Below are 11,785 nucleotides of genomic sequence, written 5' to 3'. Positions count from 1 at the left end.
ACCAAAACCAAGAGGGAATGCTTAACTGAGCCCCCCAACACGACAAAACACATACATCCTTAAAAACCACGAGTAGAAGTCATCTTCTTTAGCATAGTAAAGGAGATCCTAAAAATGTAGAGCTAAGGTCATCCACAGTGATCAAACTTTAGAAACATCTCAATTCAGCTTAGTGGGAACAAAACCTGCTGTACTGCAGTCATTTCACATTACACTGGAAGTTAGCTAACTCTGTAAGTCAAGAAGAGGGAAATGAGAATCATGATTATTGGCAAGAAAGAAATGAAAATATCATTTGCAGAAAATATAACTGCCTTAATAGTGTATCAAAAAGGATTTTAAAATCATTTTGTGGTTAGAGAATAAGCATATGCAAATGATTATCGGGTTTATAAAATTGCAATAACTAATTAAAAAATACAATAGAATCCCTTTCTGAACTACCATCTGTGGTGGAACCACCACCAAGATGCGGATTTTTGTGAAAACCCTTATAGGGAAGACCATCACTCTGGAGGTTGAACCCCCAGATCCAATAGAAAACACACAGGCCAAGATCCAGGATAAGGAAGGAATTCCTCTTGATCAGCAGAGACTGATTTTTACAAGCAACAAGAAGATGCGTGTACTTTGTCCGACTGCAGTGTTCCAAAGGAGTCCACTCTTCATCCGTGTTGAGACTCTGGTTGTGCTAAGAAAAGGAAGAGTAAGTCTTACACCACGAGAAGAGAAGAGAAGAAAGAAGAGAAGAAAGAAGAGAAGAGAAGAGAAGAGAAGAGAAGAGAAGAGAAGAGAAGAAGGTTAAAATAAAAATATTTTAAGTGTATGAGAATAGCACCATCAATCACCTTTGTGGGGAGTGCCCTACAGATGAATGTGGTGCTGGAGTTTTCATGGCTAGCCACTTTGACAGACATTATTGTGGTTAATATCCGACCTATTGCTTCAACAAACCAGGAGAGAAGGAATTGTATAGGGGTTAGTAAAAGACATTCACTAAGAAAAAAAGTAAGCAATAGAATAAATTTTCCATCAACAATAACACAAGCTTTTTAGAAAATATCAGATTTTAGGAGACATTGATGGAGAAATTACAAATATCACTTTAAAAAGAATCTGATTAAAGGGAGATATTGTCCATGCTAATGGATGACAATATTTAAAATTATGAACAGATCAATATACCCAAACTTTTAAAAACAATGCAATAAAAACTTCAACTCTACTTTTTCACAATACTTAGAGAAAAATGTATCTTGAAATGAGTAAAGGGAATGCAAGCATAAGAGAAACAGGATAATTTTTTTTAATTTTTAAATTTATTTATTTATTTTTTTAAAGTTCCATGATTTATTACTAGCATATAACACCCAGTGCACCATGCAATACGTGCCCTCCTTAATACCCATCACCAGCCTATCTCATTTCCCCCCACTCCCGAAACAGGATAATTTTTAAATTAAAAAGAATGATGTGGAAAGTTTCCACATCTAATAACAAGACATCATAATGCTATGATACTTTGACTTCAAAAATATAATAAGCTACATGTTTGGAAACCCTCCTATGATAAAAAAAAAAAAAAACCTACTAATACTGGCATAAGTCAAATACTGGACAAGACAAATATCCTTTAAAGTGCATATCTAAACAAATTAGAAGAGCCATCTACAGAAACTAAAGCTTTACTGAACCCAGAGAGTTAAGGAACACTGGGGACATGATTTGTATTGATTTGAAAGTGATGGGGGAGAAAGTGGAGCCTCTGGCCCCCATCAGGTAAAAAGTGAAGACTTAGAATTCTAGGATGTTTGGACGGTTACATTTTGAAAGAAAAGATAAACTTGGAGGGAAAAAAGAAATCACAGTTTCAAAGGAAAATTTTGAAACAAACTAGTACATACCACTCTGTATGTGTATATATATATATATATATATATATATATATACACACACACACATATATATACACATATATATGTGTGTGTGTATGTTTGTGTGTGTATTTAATATATAGTGTATAGATTTATTTAATTTATTATATATTTAATTATATACTTAATGTATTATATATTTAGTACACAATATATTAGATATACTGTCTATTTTCCATACACTCCAAGAATTCAGAGTCATAGTACTGCCTTCAGGAAGCTTTTGTTTTTCCACTTGCATTTCTGTTGGGATCCAAGAAAAAACCTGAAGTTGTTGTCAAGGTTGGTAGAACACTAGGTACTTAGCAGAAGGAATACGTATTTTTTTCTCAATAGAATTGTCAATTGAGTCTATCTTATACTGTGACATAAGACTTCATGAGATGCTGAGAAATTATTGTAAGGACAAGAGATAGTAGAATTTGTCAGTTATGGCTGAATGTTTACTATACTGAGGACAATATAAATTTTGTTTTGCAAATAATTAAATGAAAATTACATACACATAAAATATTTGTATTCAGAGTGGTGTTCAGACTAATTTTTAATTCCTCAGTACTAACTAGCCAAGTATGTGTAAGATAAGATGTTCAATTCTTTGTTTTTGTAATTGATCTGTTTTGTTCAGTTTATGAATGGATATTGTCATACTCTGTGAGTACCCAAGCTGAAAAGAACTTCTCCCTTTGGATAGAAACACAGGCATCCTGAGAGGTAATTCTCTTCAGTGTCATGCCTTTACCCATCGTCTCTCTTTGCTAAAATGCTTATGGATGTGCTTACTAAAAACATAAAAAACTCACCATAAAATGCATTATTTAAGGCAGTAGCATTTTAATTTGTAAAATATTATGGAAAATAAAAAATAAAAGCAAATAAAAGTAAAAAATATTATGGAAAATAAAAACAAAGCCCATTTTTCATTTCTCAAAATTTTTCTAATCAAACTAAAGCATCATGTACTCATAATTATTTTTCACTATTTATGTAACTAATTTACTCTCTGAGGCAGAAGGCAAGACACAGGCAACGTCTTCACTATGTTAAGGTCAGGTAATCAATTTCCTATCCCAAAAGACAATACTAATAGTACAGAGGATTATCACTAAATACAAGCAGCTGCTTTTGTAAGACTGGAGCTTTTCTAGGGAATCCTGCAATAATGGAGTGGGTAGGAAACAGAATCCTATGTATGCCTATCTTTGAATTCTGTGAAAACTGCATAGGTGTTTTTTTAACTACAGATGAAACAAGGATTAATTTTGCTTTGATTCAAATAATTGCTATTAAACATCAATGCATTTGAAGTAAAACATGGAATGGTAATGGAGAAAAGAATATTTCCCTTTGTTCTGAATATCATGCAAGATTTTATTCTTAATAAATATAAGTCTAATTCTTACACATTTAAGAATTTCAGTTTACCTCATATAAACCATTTAGTGCAAGTATTAACTCTCATACTTGCTGTCTCTAAATATTATTATCAAAAGCTAACAGCATTTTTACACCATATTTGGTGGAATTGATAACAACCCCCTGTATTATTTTCTTTTCATAAGTTCATACAATTTTGTAACATTCTGTAAAGACTGATTAAATATAAGCAATTCCTAAATTTAATTAATGCTATAGATCAATTTCATTTCGCAAGAAAACACATACACGATTTTATTCTTCTCTAAGGGTTTTATCTAAAAATCTATTGATGCAGTGTTACTCATTAATATTTCAAATCCCCCTTAGTTTTAATTCTAGGCATGATACATGGAGGCAAATTGTATAAGTCTTTGTCTTGAATATAAACAAAGTAATCAGTAATCTTAATATTGAAATTATTTCTTTGCATATTTAGCAAATTAGTTTGACATCTTAGCAACATTCAACACAACTGAATGAACATTTCTTTTGAAATATTCTCTTTCCTTAATCTCCATCAGATTACATGTTGTTTTTTTTTTTTTCTCAGTTTTCTTTCATAGCTATCGCTTTTCAATCTGATGTGTCAATACTGGAATTCCTCAACACTTAAACTCTCTGGTTTTATCATGTCCACTCTATTTCTAGGTGAATTGATTTATTTATGCATTTTTCAAACCATCTGGTATCATCTCTTAATTTATATTTTTCATCTATGAAATTCCAGACCCATATATTCAACTGTATTCTTGGTCATTCCAGTGGTACATGTATTTCTTAGCCACTTTAAAATTAGTGTCTTCAGAACTGAATGCCTGATTTACTTCTCACCCTACCACTTTCCCATCCCCACTCTGCACTTGGCCCTCCACTGATTTAGTAAAGTAATTTAGTCTACCTGTGGTCTCCATTTCAATAAGATTCATTTTATCTAACAGGTTGATTCTTCCTAAAAGCTAGGGATTATCTTTGATATAATGTTACATATTCATTTCCTTCCTACTTTGGTCTTTAAAATATCACCAATCTGTAGACATCTAACATCTAAAATACATATCCATACCTTCACTGTTCTCCATGGCACCTGCCATCATTCTAGTATAACCAGCATCATCCTGCGTCACTTCAAGGCCCTAACATGTTTCTCTCATTCTACTCTTAGATCCAAGGCCATCTCCAATTCATTCTCCATAAAGCCGAGAGATTTTTCAATAAGCATAATACTCCAACCTGTCTGTGATTCAAACAATTCAATTATTTCCCATGGTAATGAGGCTATTCACAAAGCCTACATGTTTGCTCCCTACTTCTGTGCCATTTTCTATTTATGCTTAATTTACCAATCTTGTCTCTCTTGCAGTTGCTTTCCCCTTCATGTGCCAGTTCCACTTACTGTGGACTTTCTTTTTTTTTTTTCTTCCGATTCCTTGAACACAATGAAGTATGCATCACGCCAAAGCAAACATTCTTCTCTTTCCATAAACTGCCTTTCCCTGTTCATCATTTGGCTACCTCTTATGAGTGTTTCATTTTCAAATACACCTTATTTGACTCTCAAGTTCTAAGGAGGTATTCCTGTTATACTCACTTAAATTTATCTTCAGTGTTTATTCACATTGATTAATCTATCTAACTACGCATCTATGCCTGCCTATCCATCTATCTATCCATCTTTCTGTCTGTTCATCCATCCATGTAGATAGCTATGATCTATCTGTAGTCATTAGTTTAGGTTCTTGATTAATTTTAAGCATCATGACAGGGTGTTTGTATTTGTTTTGTTTATCATTGTTTTTCCAGAGTCTTCCAATGCTGTTGAATTGTCAATATATAATAAGTATTTGTTGAACGAGTGAAAAATTGACAAATAAACTAATGGGCAAATTCATTATATATACATGTATATAAATCGCCAAATTTTCTAATTTCAGCACATTTACACTTACTAATATTCTTCTTAAGTCTTCAAAAATTGATTCAATGCACACATTTATTTTTTAAAACATTTTAAAAGATTTTATTTATTTATTTGAAAGAGAGAGTGAGCTAGAGAGAGAGAGAGATAAAGAGAGAGTGAGAGTGTGCACAAGTGGGGAAAGAAGCAGAGGGAGGGAGAAGCAGACTCCTCACTGAGCAGGGAACCCGATGTGGGGCTTGATCCCAGTCTGAGCGGCAGGCAGACCCTTAACCGACTGAGCCACCAGGAGTCCCCAGTGCAAAAATTTAATATACTCAACATCAAATCCATTTTTGATGTCAAAATATGACCACAAAGAACATTATTCAAGCTCAAAATACAATAAAAATTACACGTAAAAGAATAATATAATCTTAAATCACAAGCTTTTGTTTTACCTTAGATTTGTGAACATCATGGTCTCAGGTATTGCTAGTAAAAACTATAATATCCAGCCAATTTTGCATTGTTCCTTGACAAACTATTATTATCTAGTGGAAATAACTGGGAATGTTTTGAACTGTTTTTGGTGCTGAAATTGTCAGCATTCATCTTCACATAACTATTGGGTGAACAGTTTGGAATATAAGAGAACTAGAGAAAATATACACAAATTAACATTTTTGTACAGTCATCTCAATTTTAAAAGTATTTTTAACACTCATCATGCTTTTGTAATTAGCAAAATCTATTGTAGAGCTAAACGATTACACCTACTTTAGTCACCAAAAGTAGTAACCATCCTACATACTTACAGTAAAATGCTTTTATCCTATTAAAGTATTGGTTTATTCAATATTTTAATAAATGTTTACTTATTTAATCATCATTGGTAACGAATAAGTCCTAAATACCCACTAACCTATTTGAAAGTATTTTCAGTGTTCACTAAGTCAGCAGGAGACTTTGAAGATGTTTTGCCTCTCTGCTTGGAGCAGCCACTTCTGTAAAAGTCGATAGCAGAGAAGCATCAAATATGCCTCACAAAACATCAGGAAGACAAATAGGACAAGTTAAGCATTCTTTATGACATTGATCCCTCAAAAAAAAAGATGAAAAACAAATTGTAACATTCAATAATAAAGTATGGCTGATTTATTATCATTATGATTTTATCATAATACTCTTCCTAATATAAAACTTTATACAAAATTCAAATTCAATAAAAAACTGATGAAAACCTATTTAGCTTGGTACCGTGGTTCACAAAATTATGTAATATAATCTCTGGCTTCAAGGAGCTTAAAATCAGAAATGAGCCACAGAGTCACACAGGGTTATAGTCAATGTATATTAACTGCTCTCAGATATTTCAACAGACAAGCACAAGGCACAGAGGGGAAAATATATAAATATAGTGCCCTCAGGTCCTAGCAAATTTAGAAGAGCTAGTTTTTTTTGATTCTTAGACGTAGGTAGTTGGCACTTTCCTTATGCTTAGACACATACATGTCAAAACCCTTCTATCTTCATTAAACAAGATGTTAGTTGAAGAAAAAAAGAAGAGCTAGTTTTTTGAGCTGAATTTTAATAACAAATGTTGGATACTAGAAATGGTGAATTAGGATATTTTTAGAAATGCAGAATGGTAGAGAAAAGTCTGAAGGTGTAAAAAAGTGAATAGCAAGTGGCTTAATCTAGTTTTAATTTGAGAATCCAGAAACTGTTAGTAGGTAATAAAACCAAAGGACAAATTAAAACTTGGTCTTAAGCTTATATTTTATAATAAAATTTTGGAGTTTTATTTTAGGGGAAATGAGAAGTTATTGAATGCTCTCAAAACGAAATCATTTAATCACTTCTGTGTTTTACAGGAGTAACTTTATCCAAACATGACCATCCTGCAAAAGAAAAGAGGCTCATTCCCACACAATTTATTTTTTTATTTATTTATTTTTAAAGATTTTATTTATTTATGTGACAGAGAGACAGCCAGCGAGAGAGGGAACACAAGCAGGGGGAGTGGAAGAGGAAGAAGCAGGCTCCCAGCAGAGGAGCCCGATGTGGGACTCGATCCCGGAACGCCGGGATCACGCCCTGAGCCGGAACGCCGGGATCACGCCCTGAGCCGAAGGCAGACGCTTAACGACTGAGCCACCCAGGCGCCCCACATTCCCACGCCATTTAAGTGGCCTTACTATGCTCCATCATTCAGAGGCAGATGGCACTGGTGAAATAGCCAAACAATATTAATTTAAGAAACTATGTAACTGAGATGCTGTCCCACATGACAGAGTGTATTTTTTATATATTTTATTTTTTTTAAGTTTTTATTGAAATTCCAGTTAGTTAACATACAGTGTAATATTAGTTTCAGGTGTAGAGTTTAGTGATTCAACACTTACATACAACACCAGGTTCTCATCGCAAGTGCCCTACTTAATACTCATCACCTATTTTACCCATCCCCCGCACCCCCTTTTACTCCCTCTCACCGCCCCCTCCCCGCCCAGGCAAGGTAACCATTAGTTTGTTCTCTATACTTAAGAGTCTGTTTCTTAGTTTTTCTCCCTTTTTTTACCACTGGGTTCATTTGCTTTATTTCTTAAATTGCACATATGATTGAAATCATACAGTATTTTTCCCTCTGACTGACTTATTTGCTGAGCATGATACTCTCTAGCTCCATCCATGTCATTGCAAATGGCAAGATTTCATTCATTTTTTTGTGGCTGAGTATTATTCTATTGTATATGTGTGTGTGTGTGTGTGTGTGTGTGTGTGTGTGTGTGTGTGTATATATATATATATATATATATATGCCACCTCTTTATGCGTTCATCAATCCGTGGACATTTGGGCTCTTTCTATAATTTGGCTATTGTGATAATGCTGCTATACACATCAGGGTGCATGTGTCCCTTTGAGTATTTTTGTATCTTTTGGGTAAATACCTAGTAGAACAATTGCTGTGAATGGTAGAGTGGTTCTATTTTTAACTTTTTAAGGAACCTCCATACTGTTTTCCAGAGTGGCTGCTCCAGTTTGTATTCCCACCAACAGTATGTTTTTTAAACCAAAGGTCTCTTAATGGTGCTATCTATCCCACAGGCAGAATGTATAGAGACCAAGGAGGAAAAAAGGATTGGCTCATTACACTATCAAAACTATCATCTGACTAAAGGAAATATTTTTTTTCTCCCTACAGTCTTGATGGGGATAGGCTCTAGTGCCAGAAGGATGAATTAAGTCACATTTCTGACAAAATAGAAGCTAAGGCTGTCATTGGGCATTTGGTGGTCCTTGTCCACTGAGCCTACAGCATAGGGGAAGGTTGTATACCAACTGTACTTGGAAAAAAATTGCTTCATAATAGGGACAATGACAAAATTTTTTTTTCTAACCAATATAACTCACTGTGGTGCTTTTTAGTTCTTTTCACCCAACAGTCCTAATAGAATGCAACTCAATAAAGATAAAGTCCCCAAGGACTCAGATGATGTGGGAGTGGAGATCTGGTAGGCGGAAGACCCTGTCCAGTTGAAGTTAAAGGGAACATAGAGGAGGGAGATGGTGAATATGATCACAATATTAAGCCTTATGACTAAATATAAAAGAGACGACTATGGCAATATGCTTTATAAAATAATAAATGATTTCATTTTATCAACCCCCTCCCACTACCTCATATGAAGAACCCTGGAAAGCTAATATTTTAGGTTTCTGGAAGGAGTATATTCAAATTAATGTCATCACTTATGATTGTACAATAGAGGATGAAAGACTATACTGGGAACACAGTATTTCACCTGAGCAAAAAAAAAGGGGGGGGGTATCTTTTTACCCACAGGTAAAAAGGGTAAAAAGAATGGAAAGAATGGAAGATATGGGATAGCATTCATTTGCCAATTTGGATTCATTCTCCAACCTGTTATATCTTGCTTGGTGCCCCAGGATGTTGGCCGTTTAGTGTATTTAATTTGGCTCCAACACCTGTTTACTTCCAATTGATTTAAGCCAATAAGTAAGAGCAGAAGTCAAGCAGGTGATTAGAGTGTGGGAGGAGTGGGAGATTGTGTTATTATCTTCTCCAATTTCCTGTCTTTGGATTCATCTTATACAAGCAGAGCCCCCTCTCCCCCCACCAAAGGCCATAGTCACTGCCTGAAGACCTTTCCAGCTTTCTCTTCCTAGATTTCATCAGCCACACCTTCTCCTTGCCCTTTTTGACCTCATAATGGTAAGGGCTCTTCCTCCATTCAACATTTCCCCTCACTGCTACTGTCCCTGTGGCTTCCCTATACTTGTCTGTCCCTGTGTGTTCTGCTTCTCCAAGGCACTAATCTTGCTGGATTTTGGTTTGTCTCTTTGTAAAATGATAAAGTCAATTATTGTGATCTCTAAATTGACAAAGTTAGGGTCTTTAGGTATTATTTTTGTCTTGGCAGCAGTTAGTTAGAAGACTGATAATCTGTAAGACCTCAATATATATCAAATGGATTTTTTAAAACTCACACAGTCTATTGCATCCTTCTTTAAAAATTCCAAGTATGACAAACGTATCTGTGAGTTTTATCTTATAATACACTAATCAGTATTGGAAAACACGTATTTAGGTGAATATTTTTGTATTTATTAGGCTGTGGAATCAAAGCTGATAGTTTATCATAAGGTGTATGGAGGAACTTTATGTGATTTGTCAGTATTTCTTCTTTTAAAGATTTATTTATTTATTATTTGAGAGACAGAAAATGAGAGAGAGAGAGTGCATGTGCGAGAATGCAGGGCCAGGAGGGGCAAGGGGAGAAGGAGAGACAGAATCTCAAGCAGACTCCCTGCGTAGCATGAGCCCAACAAGATGACACGGGGCTCGATTGCATCACCGTGAGATCATGATCTGAGCTGAGATTAAGAGTTGGATGGTCAACCCACTGAGCCACCCAGGCGCCCTGATTTGTCAGTATTTCAAATGTGGAAACCCCTGTTACTGCCTTGCTAAAGATCCTCAAAGAATTATTCAATGAATTTGAGCTTTCATTTTTTGCTTTCAACCTGACGTTATGCTAGTATACCGGAACTTATTTCATGTGTTATTTTATCAAAGACTATTAAAAGGAATCCTCAAAAGAAATAAAAATAAAATAGAAGTAGATGTAATAATTTGTAGGATCAACAAACATTATTTTAAAATAAAGCCCATCCCTTCTGAAACCAATATTAGACTACATGTTAACTAACTAGAATTTAAACAAAAACTTGAAACGAAACAAAAAACTAAACTAAACTAAAATAAAGCTATCCAATACCAGATTTTTAAAGTTATAGGTATTATCTATATTTGGGCTGTCTTTATCTCAATTTAATAATTACTTAATTATTGTATTGATTTAATTGAATATATTTATGAAGAGAAACAAAGAGACAAAAAAATGCGGATATATGCCGAAAGAATATTTTAAAGTATAGATTTGTTTTTGACTTTAGTCGAAGCACACCTCTTTTTGTTGAAAAGTTAACCCTCATCATAAATTATCTCTTTTAATTTTAAATTTATTTCAATGTTATCCCTTACAAGTTCAATGTTTAAGTAAAACAATTATTAGTGTGTACTCATTATAGTAATTTGTATATATTTGTAAATATTTTGAATTTATATACATATATTCACTTTTAACATGCTATCTATGATTTCTCATAAGTGAGTGTTACTACTTATATTTATGTATACATATTCTCACAAGTTTTTTTATCTGTGCCAAATTTCATGGCATTCTTCAGTATCTATGATATATTCAATCATATATTTGTTAAACTAGGAATAAATACATAGTCCAAAAATCTACCTGTTCCCTCTGAGAGGTACATGAGAGAAACAATCTAGTAGGGTCCTATTAGTTGGAACAATCACAAGCTTGTAAATTCTTAGTTTTCACTTTTCTCTATTATTTCCCCAATGTGTAGTATATAAAATGTGCTGATCTCACATGAGAAATAGAAAAATCTGGACTGATAAAATAAAGACATCTGGTGAAAATATAAATTATTTTATTATTAAGTAAGGATATAAAATATACATGGAAAAACATTTTATTATTTGATTTGAAAATAACTTTTTGATGGTGTATATTGTGTATTTCTTTATAGTCTCTAAGGCATTTACTTAAAAACAGATTCCAGGAGTGCCATTCTGGCATATGCAACTCAGAAAACTAATTTCCAGAACAACAGTCTAGCAAAATCCCCCTCAGAAATATCTCTGAATAAAAGCAAATTGATGGATGTATAGTTTCCATGCAATTCAAAATCAAATGAATCTGTCACCGAGAATTGGAGGAACTTGGCTGTAGTCGTTTTTTCTGTTTATATTATTCTACATTGATAAGTTCTTTCCTCTTTCCAGAATGTCAGTTTCTTAGCAAATTAAAGAATCAGTTCTCTTGTAACCCTATTATCTACATTCTGTGAAAGTGAGATTAGGTGGCTTTTGATTCTTCAAATTTTTAGGTATTTCACGCAACTTTTACTTTGTGCCAAA

General features: G+C 33.8%; 1 pseudogene; it reads left to right on the top strand.

The window, feature by feature from the left end:
- The first annotated feature begins 469 nt into the window (after positions 1 to 469).
- Positions 470 to 11,785, top strand: part of LOC113251113 (ubiquitin-40S ribosomal protein S27a-like) — an 84,718-nt pseudogene continuing 73,402 nt past the window's right edge.

Source organism: Ursus arctos, unplaced genomic scaffold (genome assembly GCF_023065955.2).
Source record: "Ursus arctos isolate Adak ecotype North America unplaced genomic scaffold, UrsArc2.0 scaffold_10, whole genome shotgun sequence".
NCBI classification, from domain to species: domain Eukaryota; kingdom Metazoa; phylum Chordata; class Mammalia; order Carnivora; family Ursidae; genus Ursus; species Ursus arctos.
The sequence above is the reverse complement of the archived record's forward strand: the minus strand, read 5'-3'. Positions and strand labels throughout refer to the sequence as shown.